Source organism: Microtus pennsylvanicus, chromosome 18, assembly GCF_037038515.1.
Source record: "Microtus pennsylvanicus isolate mMicPen1 chromosome 18, mMicPen1.hap1, whole genome shotgun sequence".
Lineage (NCBI taxonomy): Eukaryota > Metazoa > Chordata > Mammalia > Rodentia > Cricetidae > Microtus > Microtus pennsylvanicus.
The window spans coordinates 16266694-16280498 of record NC_134596.1 but is presented as its reverse complement, the minus strand read 5'-3'; the positions used below and the strand labels follow the sequence as shown (position 1 = coordinate 16280498).

The window sequence follows — 13805 nt, the reverse complement described above, 5'->3', positions numbered from 1 at the left end:
AAGTCTCGCTTTGAGTGATAGTGAGCCATGGGAAATTCTGAGCCGGGTTGTAGCGGGATACAAGTGGAAGGTTGTGTACCTGGTGGACAAGCAGAGCCATCTTGCCCAGATGGCTAAGGAAGGAAGGGGAGGAGGAAAGGGGAGCGACAGATGAAAGGGATGGAGGGGACAGTCTCCAGAACAGGGATAATCTCCATGCCCACACTGAACAAGGCTCCGTCGATCTCGAAGCACGTCCCCAGCCCCACCTGCAGCCCCTCTCCAGAGCAGGCATCCCCTGTCCTTCCACCTTGCTCTTCCAGACTTACCCTCACTCAGGAGTTAGCAACAGGACCAGCTGCAGACACACAAAAAAACAACTTTTTCCACTGAGGGAAAGCAATCCGTGCCTCTGGGACCTGGCCAGGATGGAATCCAAGCTCGGAGTGACCGGTAGAGACAAGAGCATCTGCAGTGTCTGGGCCAATATCTGCCAGAAGGGAAATGAGAAACCCTCCCTGGGAGCCATGTGGCTCTGCTCCTAGACCTCTGGCCACAGATGACCGCTTATCTTTCGAGGGGACAGTCCCAGCAAAGGGAAGCAGAGCCAGGTCCTTCTTGTCTTGGGGCCATTTCCAGTGCAGGAGGCCCTGGTTTTGTCCAGGGACACTGCAGGTCTGTCAGAGGAAAAGAGGCATGTGTCCCAGCCCCAGCCCTGGCCTCTGTGGGCGAGATAAAGATATCAGATTCTCTGTGAGGCCTCTTCCTGCTCTCCAAGAGCTTGCCAAGGCTCCAAAAGAGCTCCATTTAGGGTGATAAGTGGGTGACAGAACCATAGGCCCCAGGGACAGCCGCAGCCAGATTGGTAGATGGCCTCAGCCTGAGGCAGTAAAGGAGGAGTAGAAATGGGCCCACTTAGCCTGACATGCAGGAACCTTTGACGTGGAGAGGGGGGTAGGTGGGCTCATGTTGCCTTCTGAATCCTGTGTCCACAGTGATCACTCAAATTGTTATAGATAGACAGCTAGATAGAGAGATAGACAGATAAGAGAGAGAGAGAGAGAGAGAGAGAGAGAGAGAGAGAGAGAGAGAGAGAGAGAGAGAGAGACAGAGGACATTTTTCAGGAGTTGGTTCTCTCCTTCCACCATGCAGGTCCTGAGGATTGGATTGAACTCAAGGCATCAAGCTTTGCAGCAAACACCTTTCCATCGCCAGCCTGTGATGTCTTTAATACTTGCAGGGGATGGAGAGAGGGCTAGTCAGTTAAGAGTGTTTGCCGCACAACCAAGAAGACTGGGGTTGATCCCAGCATCCACGTGACAAGGTAGTCACCCCTAAATTTCTTTAATTCCGGCTCTAGGGGATCTGTGCCTTCTTTTGGCTTACACACACACACACACACACACACACACACACACACACACAGAGAGAGAGAGAGAGAGAGAGAGAGACATGAGCACATGCTCACATATATGAACATATACTCACATAGACATACAACCACATAAATAAAATAAATCTTTTTTTTTAAAGACTATTTGCAGCAGCTGAGGATTATAAATTCAGTGTCCACCTGCAGCTCAGATGTCAATCTTAGAGCCCTTCTCAATATAAGAGCTGTCAAGGTCTCCATGGTTTATCCACAGAGAAAATCAGGTACTTCCCACTCCGCATGCTTTCCGAAGAAATCTTGAAGGATGCTATTATGGATTAAAGTATGCCTATATGGCTTCCAGATTTCCAAGCTGGAGTCCCATCTCTGCTAGTTCAGACTGTGGCCTTCTTAGAAAGAGGGTCATCAGGTATAAATAGTGAGACTACAGTCACACTGCAATAGGGGTGGATTTGATTCGATTTGCTAAAATTCCTAATAAGCAATGCCATAGAAAAACACCCAGAGGTGAGATAATAGGAGAGACCCGGAAGACAGACACCTCAGGCCAGCGAGAGAGGCCTGGAGCAGGTCCTCTCCCAGCTCAGAAGAAACCAATTCCCTTGACACCTTCAATTGGACTTTCAGCCTTTACGACTAGGAGACAAAATTTCTGTTGTTTAGACCTGTAGGCCAAATAAACAGTCCGTCATAAAGAAAAGTCAGGCCAGGGACCTGGAGGCAGACTGAAGCAGAGACGGTGGAGGAACACTGCTTACTGGCTGGCTCCCCGTGGCTTGCTCAGCTTTCCCACCTCTACCACCCAGGATCCAGAGGTGGCACTGACCATAGTGGGCTGGGTCCTCCAACATCTGTAGCGAATCAAGGAAAGCCGGCAAACGTGGCTATAGGTAATCTGAGAGCAGCGTTTTCCCAGCTGAGGTCCCTCCTCCAGGGTGACTCCAGCCTGTGTCGAGCTGACAAATACTACCCAGTGCAGATACATACGGATGCCAACTTAGTTATCAGTGTTACTGTTTCTTGGTCTTCGAGTTGTTTCCAGTGTTTGGCTGTTAGGATTTGGTTTTCTTCAGGCGTTGAGAATCACACTCAGGCCTTGGGTTATACACATCTTGAATTATATACCCTCAGCCCTGTCTCATATACGAATCCCAGTACACATGCTAGTAATGCTGTTTGGGCAATGCTTCAGAGTGAAATGCCTAAATCATAAACTGTGAATGTGTCTGGCATGTGATCAGAAAGTGCCAACTGGTTTTCAATAAGTTCATACCAACACATGTATCACTTAGCGGTGGGGGTTTCCCATTGGCCTCCTCACCGTGGCTCTGGGGTTACCCCACTGTAAACAGGAGCAATACCGGGTGCATGATGGTATCTGGTTTTTTTCCCCTTTTTTAATTTTTAAGATTTATTTTATTTTTATTTGAATCAGTATTTTGCCCGCGTGTAAGTATGCCCACTGTGTGTATGCCCAATAACTGCAGAGGTCAGAAGAGCATGCTGGATGCCTTGGAATTAGAGTTATAGACAATTGTGAGCCACTCTGTGGGTTCTGGGAGTTGACCTAGGTCCTCTACAAGAGCAACAAATGCTCCTAACTGCTGAGCCGTCTTTTCAGCCCCTCACCAAGGTCTTGCATAGTCCTGCTTAAGAATGAGAGGGAATGTCTTTCATGTGCTTCCTCTGGGCCTGGTTAGTGCTCAGAACCCACCCATCTCTAGGGTGAGTAGTGTGATTGTCATTGGCATAGAGGAGTTACACACACGTGTTCTCACACACGCCCATACATAAACACATTCTCATTACACACATGTTCACACACACACACACACACACACACACACACACACACACACACTCACGGGAGTCCTTCGTTAGTTCAGGTGTTGCAAGATCTTCCTCCTATTATAGTTCGTTTCTTATGACGCCTTGAAGGGCTTGCAGGTGCAAATCCTTTCCCTTGTAGCGAACATTTGGGGAATTTATTTTTCTAAGGAAATCCTTCCTCACCTCAAGCTCTGGAAGCTATCTGGCTATGTTACACACTCTTGTCTTCTGCCATTGTTTTGTGGGTAAGGGTCGGTTATGTATGTAATGGTTACAGCTCTATGAGCTTAAGACTCAATCCTCTGCCATAGATCTGCATGGTGCCTGTTTTATTTTTTTCAGTACTGAGCTCTTATTGTCTGAGTTTTCTGTCCAGCCTAGTTCCCATGATCGTTAAGTCCCAAAGAAATCACACAGAGGTCCACATTAACTATAAACTGAAGCCAGGCAATGGTGGCGCACGCCTTTAATCCCAGCACTCAGGAGGCAGAGGCAGGCGGATCTCTGTGAGTTCGAGACCAGCCTGGTCTACAGAGCTAGTTCCAGGACAGGCTCCAAAAGCCACCGAGAAACCCTGTCTCGAAAAAAAACAACAACAACAACAAAAAACCTATAAACTGATTGGCCCATTAGCTCAGGCTTCTTATTAACTCTTATACCTTCCCAGAATTTTCCTGTTCTCATTGACCTGCTTCTACTTCCTGTCTGGTTGTCCCACCTATACTTCCTGCCTGGCTACTGGCCAATCAGTATTTATTTAAAATAAAATTGACAGAATATAGACATTTGTCCCACATCAAGCACTGAACCCAGGGCCTTGTGTATCCTAGGCAAGCCCTCTACCATTGAGCCAAAACATAGTCCCTACACGCCACCTCTGTCGCATGTGGTATCCAGTTATCCATAGAGCCATTTCTGAGCTCTCTGGTTTGGATACTCACCATCTTCCTACCCCAGGTTTTACCCAACCTGTCCCCACTACAGGACAGTAAGCCAGGATTGTATCTGGAACAATACCCTACTCACTCTGTTTTTAGTTTTACAATTTTTTCATCTAGTGTGTGTTTGTGCATGTATGCACAAGTACAGAACCAAGGTTCACATGCAGAGGTCAGAGGACAGCTTTTGAGAGTGGGTGCTCTCCAAGTTTCATTTTGTGAGTTCTGGGGACTGAACTCAGCTGTCAGGCTTGGTGGCAACTGCTTCTCCCACCCCCACACCATTTTACCAGCCCCAGCCTTGTGGTTCCCTCATTCCGGCCGGCAGTTGGCTGTAGGACAGCCATTACCTCCAGGGACAGTTGTTACAGGAGTGCACAGATTATAAACACAGACAAAACACAGACGACACACGGAAGATGAACACTGATAATATAAATGTGGAGGAACAACACAGACCGTGGTCCCCAGCTGTAGGGGGAGAGATGCAGCTGAGATTTTTGAGTACGTGACAGAGTAAAAGCGGTAGGCATTCAAGTAGAAACTGTACGCATAATTTAAAATCATAGATTTTCCCATACTAGTGAGGGCAAACCATCCGGTCAGCACTGGGTTTCATTAGGGAACAACAGCCCCAGATGCCCACAATTACAAAGGGAAGCTAGGATTCTCACTGGTTAGGTGTAGCAAAAGCATGGTGTGTGTGTGTGTGTGTGTGTGTGTGTGTGTGTGTGTTGTGTGTTGTGTGAACTCCAGGCATCTGGTCCACAGCATTATGCTTAGGACAAGTGCTCTGTCAGTGAGCTGCACACCCAGCTCTAGCAAATGCATGTTTTACCCTGAGTGTTTTCAGTCTGTGGATTGTTTACGAGCACGAAACTTCATTGTAAGTTGAGGAGCAACTGTAGCTAAGTGCTTCACCTTAAACCTGAGAGGCACTGGAGCAGGGTAAAGTACTAGCTAGCACCCCAAGCCCTGGGTTCCACCTCCCGCAACACACACAGTGTATAAATCAGTCGGCGTTATTAGCTTGAGCCCATGAGATGACATGGGGACTTCCTAGGTGAGGAGGAGTCAAGAGATCGTGTGGAGATGGGCGATTTCCATCCGGGCCACTTGTCTCGATTCAACTTACTTGGAAACCCCGTAACAGCTGGCACCTTAGGACTGGCACCTTGAGGTGTGAGCCTGGTGCCACATTTGTCCCTGTGCCTGGCTGTGTTGGGGCAGTGGGTGGAGAGGGTGACAAGCATTTTCTGAGTGGGAAAAGTGGACCATTGAGCAGGAGTGAGGTCATCCCATAGAGAGAAGCCCTACAGTGAGGAGGGAGAACATGACAGTGACCAAAGGGGTCCCTAGATGAGCCCAGCAGTCACTATGTTCTGCATATCAGGCCTCAGGTCAACGCAGAGTAGCAATCACAAGCCAAGGTGTTCTTGTTCTGCGTCCAGTGAGAGGCGACGGCTGTACATGTGGGTTCCGGAGATCTGAGCTCAGCTCAGCTCCTCGTTTGTTAGACTCCACACCCACTGAGCTGTCAGCCCATCCTTTATCTTAATGAGATTCTAATTCCAAACTCTGTCTCTCCCTGCTGCAGGAGCTAATCTGATTTGCTGTCCTAGGACCACCAGCTATGACTTCCTCCTGAGTTCCATGGAGTCTGTCCACACCAACCAAATTAGAAGTCACTTGAGGTTGGTAAGTGAGAAACCTTGTAGACTCAGTCGTTCCAGCCTCTGGTACTGCTCCTTCCTGGGACCTCCTCCTCAACTGCCAGCTAGCTCTCTTGGCAGCTCCAAACGCTTTCCTCTGGCGCCTCAAGCCAAGAACAACAGGGAGTCCTGATCTCCCACTTCTAAGTGGTCTGGGCTGTTCAATGTGTGTCTCGGTGAAGTTCTCTTCTCCCAGAGTAGGCTGCTCCTATTTGCACATGCTCTCAAAGTCACCATCGCTTGGAGTAGCTGCTCCTCTGCTTTCAGTTAAATATTTTTTTTTTTATGTGTAGGGATGTTTTGCCTGCATAGATGTCTGTTCATCATGTGCATGTGGTACCTCCAGAGGCCAGAAGAAGATGTCAGATCCCCTGGAATTGTAAGCCACCATGTGGGGGTTGGGAACTGAACCTGGGAACAGCAACCAGGGCTCTTAACTGCTGAGCCATTTCTTCATTTCCATTTTGTTTCTTACGGTTGCTTTTTCTGTGGGATACAATTACTGCCGGTGAGAGAGAGGATCAGTTTGACCCGAGCTATTCTACCCTTCCTGGAGTTAGAATCTTCTGAATACTGTGTATTTTGAAGGTTTCTTTTCTTTCTTTTTGTACTGACTAGCACACGAATGCAATGCTTCTTTTAAATGCGGCCCTCCACCCCAAGATGACGTCGTGAGGTAACTCCAGTTAGTTGAGGTTGTGAAGGTGGGTTCCCATGATGGCTTGAGACCCAATCTAGCATGCTTGCTCCGTCTCACCGTGAGCTGCCCTCGACCACATCAGTGACCCTCACCAGAGGCCAGCATGCTCTTTGGACTTCCCGGTCCCTAGCACTGTAAGCTAATAAATCTCTAGTTTTTATAAAGTATTTGGGCACAGGTGTTTTGTTGTGATAATAACAACAAAAACCATACTAAGACATGGAATTTTAAGAAACATAACTTTTTTTTGAGACAGAATTTTACTATGTAGCCCAGGCTAGCCTAAAACTCACTATGTGGCCTGGTCTGGCCTCTGACTCACAATTCTCCAGTGTCAGCCTCTCAGGTGCTGGGATTATGTTTGCACCACCCAGCTCAAAAACTTTAACCTTTCTTAAAGTGGAGCAATTGTGAAAAGATCTCTTATGTATGAGTCTATAGCTTGTCAATACTAGTCCACCCTCATAAGTCTATAGCTTATCAATCATTCACCGCAGACAGGGGCCACCACTTCCTGGTAGCAGGACCGTACTCTAAGCTGAGGATCTTACCATCCTGACAACCAGACACGACACATCCCCATCCCCACCCCCACCCCCGCCACACACCATTTACCAGAAGGAGGCCGATCTGTTTGAACAGATCTACTATTTATCAGCTCTGTGACCTTAGGCGTGTTACTCACACTCTCTGGGCTCCAATTCCTCCTCTGCAGCCGAGGTCAGCAGCACTGACGTCACAAGGATGAAGAAAGCCACAATTGAAGTAGCATCTCTGGAGAGCCGGGCACTGAGTCACTGCCCCACAGACAGCCATTTCAGGAGTCCAGCAGGGAGGTATTCCATGGCTCTTTTACCAAGAGCTGGTTGGTTGTTTCCTTGGAAAAGTTGACAGTCATAGCTCTTTTTAGGACGATCTCATGTTGGCTCTTATTTTCCTTTGACAAACACCCCAGCCAACACACAGGGTGACTAACTTGGCTTTGCACAGTGACTTTTCAGGTCCCTCGTGAGTCTCCAAGATGAGTGTGTCCTGGTCCTGCCAGTCTACTGTGGCCGCTAGGTGACAGACAGGGAGACACAGCTAAAAACCTAGAACCTGCTGTGACAAGCAGGAAGGGACCTTAGACTGAGGCTAGCACTGGGCAAGTCTGCAGGTGTTCCCAGTCGGGCAGAGGGTTCTCCAGATGTCATGTGACTAGAGTTGCTGCCCTTCAGAGAATGATCCACTGGTTTCCTCTTGACTGCAGAGATGAGACGGGTTTATGCGGACAGGTAAAGTCAGAAAGGCAGTTGAGGCACACTGGGTTAAAGCGCAGGACGGTCCACCAAGCAGTCTGAGCTTGAACCACAGCGATGTATTAGGTGTTTGGTTGGGTTTTTAAAAATTGTTGTTTCTTTAAGGGAGGGGCTGGGATGGAGGAGGGGAGTGAGCAGGGCATCTCTCATCGCGTGTGGGTCTGGAGGGAGTTTCAGTTGACGTGAGGGATAGTGAGGGCAGTTGGCACTATAACCGACATAAAGCTTTAGGACAGCCAAAGCCAGTCAGCTCTGCTCTCAGTCTGAGGAGGTGAGGGTAACCACGCCCACTTCATAGAAAGGAAACCAAACCTTGGCCCTGGAAATCTGAGAGCACCCAGCTGCGGGCAGGGCCTGGGGTCTGTGGAGTTGACTCAAACCAGTGCTAGGTGGCGAACCCAACTTAGAAAAAAAAAAGTTAAAACACCTGCTTTGAAGCCCTGGTCACTTCTGAAGTGCAAATCCTCCACTTAGGTCTATTTCTGACTCCTGTTGTAACGTCACAGGCGTAGCTGGAAAAGAGGCTCCTTCTCCAGTCTGAGCTGGTTCCAGACCACTGCTGACCCAAACTCGGTTTTGCTTGGTTCTGAGTAACATGGCTCCTAGGCAGTGCCATAGCAAACAGCTCCCCAATCCCTTATCTTAGTTGACACCCTTCCCTGCATGTTCTCATGTGTTTATGTAACCACAGGTCTGTCTGTAACATGAGCTACACTTATACCTCTCACAGTGTGAGGACCCGCTGTCCCTTACCCTGTCTGTTTTGAACCTTGGGCCCTGACATTTCAGAATGCCACGGTAAAGCAACATCCTTCACAGACAGACGCTGGCCGACATGCCTGGAGCCTGGTAGCATGCTTGCCTCTGGCTCTCTGGCTCGCCCCAGAGCCACAGACTGGGAGAGTTCCTAGATTCGTGGTAACAGATACCTGCTCATTCAAAGCCAAAGCACAGCCATTGTTTGTCCAAAGTAGAGATTCCGTCCAATGCCACGATCTTGCAAAGCTGGCAACCTCACACTTTCTCAGATGATTTATTTTAGGACAAACGGTGGCATTTTTATCCCAAACCTATGGAACTCTGTGTGATTCTGAATCCCGGGGCTCGTGGATATTTTCCTTCTCATTTGAAACTGAGAGGCAGCCAGGAAGGAGTATTCCTATTGGGAAACGGAATACTGGGAAGTGGGGAGAGGGCACCGGAGCAGTTGAGCAATCAGGGAACAATTATTTGTGGCAGGAGCGACTTGAAGAGAAGAGTCACATCAGCCGTCACCTGAGGGGAGGGGAGAGAGATGGTCTGTACGTGCCTCTGAACTAACAGGAGGGGAGCGGAAGTCAAGCACCATCCTTGCTGCAGGACTGCTGGCCTGGCAGCAGGGAGGACTCTCTGGGCAGGCGCCGCACCTCAGGCTGCCTGCCTCGCACTTCTGGCAGACCCACAGGAAACCAGCTGGGGCTGGACTGAGCTTTCCAATCCTCCCTCACTGCTGAAATCTACCAGTCACATCCGCCTGAGGATGTGGCCCAGACAGTGACTGCTCTGACAGCTCAGCTCAGAGCAAGGGCTGGCACTCACTAGCTCGAGGGCACAGCCTCGCAGGGGGACAGGCCCATCTCTGAATCCAATTAGAAAGACCCACAAGTCATGACATGACGTAAGCACATTTCCCAGGGATGGCAGCCACATCAGACTCTGGCTCTTGGAAAGCCACTAGGGTATGTGTGATTATGGTCACTTCCCTGGAGCCCAAGGTCCCCAGAGAAATCCCCAGTGCACTGATGAGGGGTGGATCATGTCTTCCTTTTGCCCATTCTTCTGATGAAAACACTCTTTGGTGGAGTCTTCATCACTGGGACTAACCCATGGATAAACACTTTAGTGATGTACTGAGCCTTCCAGTAATACCTAAGTCAACAACAAAATTTGTTGTTATTGTTGTTGTCTGTTTTTAGAGACAGAGCTTTTGTGTAGCCCTGGCTGTCCTAAATTTCACTCTGTGGACCAGGCTGGCCTTGAACTCACAGAGATCCACCTGCTTCCTTCTCCCAAGTATTGGGGTCAAAGGTGTGTGCCACCACTGCCTGGCAACAATTAGAAAAATTTTAACCAGCACCTATCATAATGTCATTTGATAAAACAGTCTTCAAAACTAACGTAGAGCCCAGGCTAAGTAGGTCAATCAAAGTTCACGCTCATGCATTTGCAAATACGCACTTTTCCGCCAGAAAAATCATGCCCCGGTTCCCCGAGGGACGCCTGGGCTCCCCATCACACCTCCCCACTTTACCCTGTGCTCCTACCACCTCATCAAGTCTGGAAAGAGCTGCCTTTATCTTGAGCTGGCAGCTTCCGTTTTTTCGGCCTGCCTGCCTGTCTCCAGGGCAAGCCTATGACTGGACCTCATTCCCCAAGAGGCCACATATCTGGAGCTCGCCTGACTCACCCTTAGGTCTGCCCTTTCCTCTTTTTGCCATGACTCAAGTTTTGTGGCCACGGGGTTGCGTTTAGGAGTTGCCCTTTTCCCCAGGATGGTATGGCCAACATCATACAGGGCAGTCTACTCAGTAATTCTCTGGTGTGGTTTTGTTGCTGAAGTTCATTTTCTTTATATATATTTTGTGCTTGTGTGGTCCTGGGGACCAAACCCAGGGTCTTACACACAGTAGGTAAGCGCTCAACCACTGAAGCTACATCCCAGTACCTCATTAAGTTTTAATTTGAAAAGGTTTTTTTGAAAAGATTTATTTTTAGCTGTGCTGTCTGGGAGAGGGTGTGTGCATGTAGATGCAGGTTCCCGCAGAGTCCAGAAGGGCATGCCAGACCTCCTGGGGTTGGCATAGGCAGTTGTGAATCACCCTACGCGGATGCTGGGAACGGAACTCAGGTCCTCTACAAGCAGTGTGTACTCTTAACCACTGAGCCATCCCTTCAGCTTGGTGTTTCAGAAGGATTTGTTAGAAATGCTAGTGAGCACAAAATGTCACTGCTGATCAAATGACAGTTCCCAGTTGACTTCCCGTTGTCATGAATGGTCAAACCCTAGTCACCCAGGGATTGGCTCCAGGGCCTCTGTAGACGTAGATGGCAAACTCTGTGATGTCCAATCGTTTCATGGAAAGCACTATAGGATCTACACAGAACCTACATTCTTCCCGTAGCTTTAAATCACCCCTAACTTGCAATACCTACTATGTACTGTTGCAATGAAAAGGGCAAAAAGCCCTCTCGTGTTTAGTGAATGAAATTTTTCCATATTTTTAACCCAATGGAGATTTAAAATACTTCCTTTACAATACTGAGAGTCTTTCAGAGTATACTTTCAGAAATGTACTTATTTCTAGCTTCAGCCTGGGGGTGTGGAAAATGCATTGGGGCACGGAAACAAGGACCCCCTTTAACTACGGGACAAGAATCTAGCTTTGCCTGAAGAGCCATGTTTCATTCAGAATAATTGAGGTTAAAGTTCATTTTGAAGTCAAACTCGCAGGGTTTTCTTTGCCCAGAGAAGGTGATTTAGAGCAACTGAGGCTCTAACAAGGGTGAGGAGCAGAAAGCAGTCACAGGAGGTGGCAGCCAGGAGCCTCGTGAATGCTCCTGTGCTGGTCTGCGTCATGCAGAGAGCAGCTCATCCCAGACATGGCCTTAGAGACTATAGGGCTTCTTATCTGTCCTTAACATTAAATGACTTGATCGATTTTTAAATATTCTCCTTAAAAGCAATCCATTAAGGCTGCTCTATCTCAAAGGGAGTACGGCTAGAATGCTCCGTAAAGGGCAATACTTGCTTTTCGTCAAAACTAGTGAAACAGGAAGACCACAGCTGCAGCGTAGGACCCGTGGCTTTTGAAGATTTAGAGAAAAGACTCAACAACCACACAAGGACGTGAACCCACTGAACTGCGGAGCACAGGAAAACAATGTAGCGTTTTCTATCGGAGATTCTACAGCTCAACCAGTTGTGGGGTACTCCACAGGACTCCCCCGTTCCCATCTTCAATGACTGCATTTATAAGTCAGGCTAAGCAAATGCAGGGAGGACGTTTCCACGCAGAACAGAAAATGGCTGCTTTTAAGGACTTGCGAAGTGCCAGGGGACTCGCCTGTGTGGATGGCAGCCCTGTGCAGCCACCTTAGCCGACACAACCCCAGCTGGCTCCCGGTCGCGTGGCATGTAAGCTCCTTTGCAACCCAGATTACAGGTCTTTGTACCAGTAGTAACCCAGCCTAATCCCCAGGGCGGGCCGGAGCTGTACAGGGTGGGGAGGGCTGGCACCTGGGATCCCTCCAAAGGCTCTGCGACCTTTAGGCACTGGGACTTGAGTAGTCAACTCCAAGGTCACTAAGAGCCTGTCTTTAAAGACAAGGGCGCTGGCAACAGGGTGACTTTTTAATGTAAGCATTCCCTTCCCAGAAGGGGAGTGTCCTTGGACTGAGAGCACACTGGGTACTGGATGAAGCTGCCTGCCGAGAACACCAGGTCCCCATGGTCCTTCCAGGGACAGGAGGAAGTCAAGTCCAACTGTGATAAACAGCAAGCGGAGGATGTATTAGCAAAGTCCACAAACCTGCAGCCTGGGGAGAAGAAACCTCACACCTACCTATTGCTGGGCTGTGTTGAGACCCGGGCTTGAAGGACTTGGTAAAACAGGATGTGGACAGGGCTGGGCAGGAAAGAGGTGGGACAGACATGCCCAGAGGGCTGGAACTTGATTGGTAGATTTAGGAAGGTTTCTACTTCTTCCTGCTTTCAGGCTTAATTGACTTTCTGCTCCACTTTCTCTCCCAGGGTCAGCCTATCTACAGCCCAGAGCGGGTATTTCAGAACTAGTACTGTGTGAGCCTTGCCTTCCTTTTGAAACATGAGGGTCTCAGGGTGTTATGGCTCAAGGCCCAGACCGCCAGGTCCAGCAAAATGTTACTTCTGAGAGTGACATACCAGATACCAACATCTGTCAGGGCTGTCTGTGACTACCTTACTCCACCACTCTCAGAATGCCTCCAAGTCTAAACACAGCATCCAAACCTGCCAGGCCTGCCCTCCCAAATGCCTCCAGACAGCAGAGGGCCATGGATCTCTGCTCTGCCCTAAAGTACCCCAAGAGGCAACAGATATTCCTGCTGGGATCTATGTATTATAGGATACTCGATTTTTTCATCATATACACACATACACTTTCTTCACCAGGATACATACAAACCCGGCAGTCTACTATGCAAAGAATCTTGCACTGGATGGCTGGACAGGGAAAGAAGCTTCCATCTGCATGCCCTTGAGCACAGTGATCTCTTCCCTGCCCTAACCCCATTCACATTCTTAATTTAAAAAATATTGTCATTAGGATTTGTCCAGTGTGTTTGGGACACACGAGTTTCTTAATATATTTTTAAAAAAAAAAAATAAGGCAATGCAGCTGGGTTTGATGGCACATGTCAGGAGACAGAGGCAGGTGGATCTCCGAGTTGAGGCCAGCATGGTCCACAGAGTGAGTTTCAAGCCAGTCATATAGTGAGACTCTGTCTCAAGACAAAGCAGCCCATACAGAATAAAGTATTAGTTAGAAAGCTTCCCTGGGGCTTGAGGGCTGTATTTCTCAGTTCAGGGTGAGGGTGGCAAGTCGCAGCCCATCCAATGACCATAGGACTTACAAGGAATTCCATTTCAAAGAGTAGGAAGCACAGTTCCCAACACACCAGGGAACCACCGGGATCAAGAGGCCCAGGTGCAGCTACCATGAGGTCTATTGAGGGGGAAATGACCACACGAGGGAAGGATTAAGTCATAATCACATGCACACAGGTGGGAGGTGCGGAGGCGGGTCTAAGGTGGCATCAGTGTGGACAATGGGATGTTTCAGAGTGTCAGAGCCTGCCAGCCCACGGTGCTGAACCAGACTGGTGTGGTTATAGGTGTCCTGAGTAAGGGATAATGGTCAGCAGGCTGTGTCCAGCTT

General features: G+C 48.8%; 1 long non-coding RNA gene across 1 annotated transcript; it reads right to left on the bottom strand.

The window, feature by feature from the left end:
• Window positions 1-3784: 3784 nt before the first annotated feature.
• Window positions 3785-12500, bottom strand: LOC142837709 (uncharacterized). Its single transcript, XR_012908313.1, has 3 exons — window positions 12453-12500; window positions 7239-9126; window positions 3785-6339 (listed from the first exon to the last, which is right to left on the bottom strand). It is a non-coding gene; the product is annotated as an uncharacterized LOC142837709 (long non-coding RNA).
• Window positions 12501-13805: the final 1305 nt, after the last annotated feature.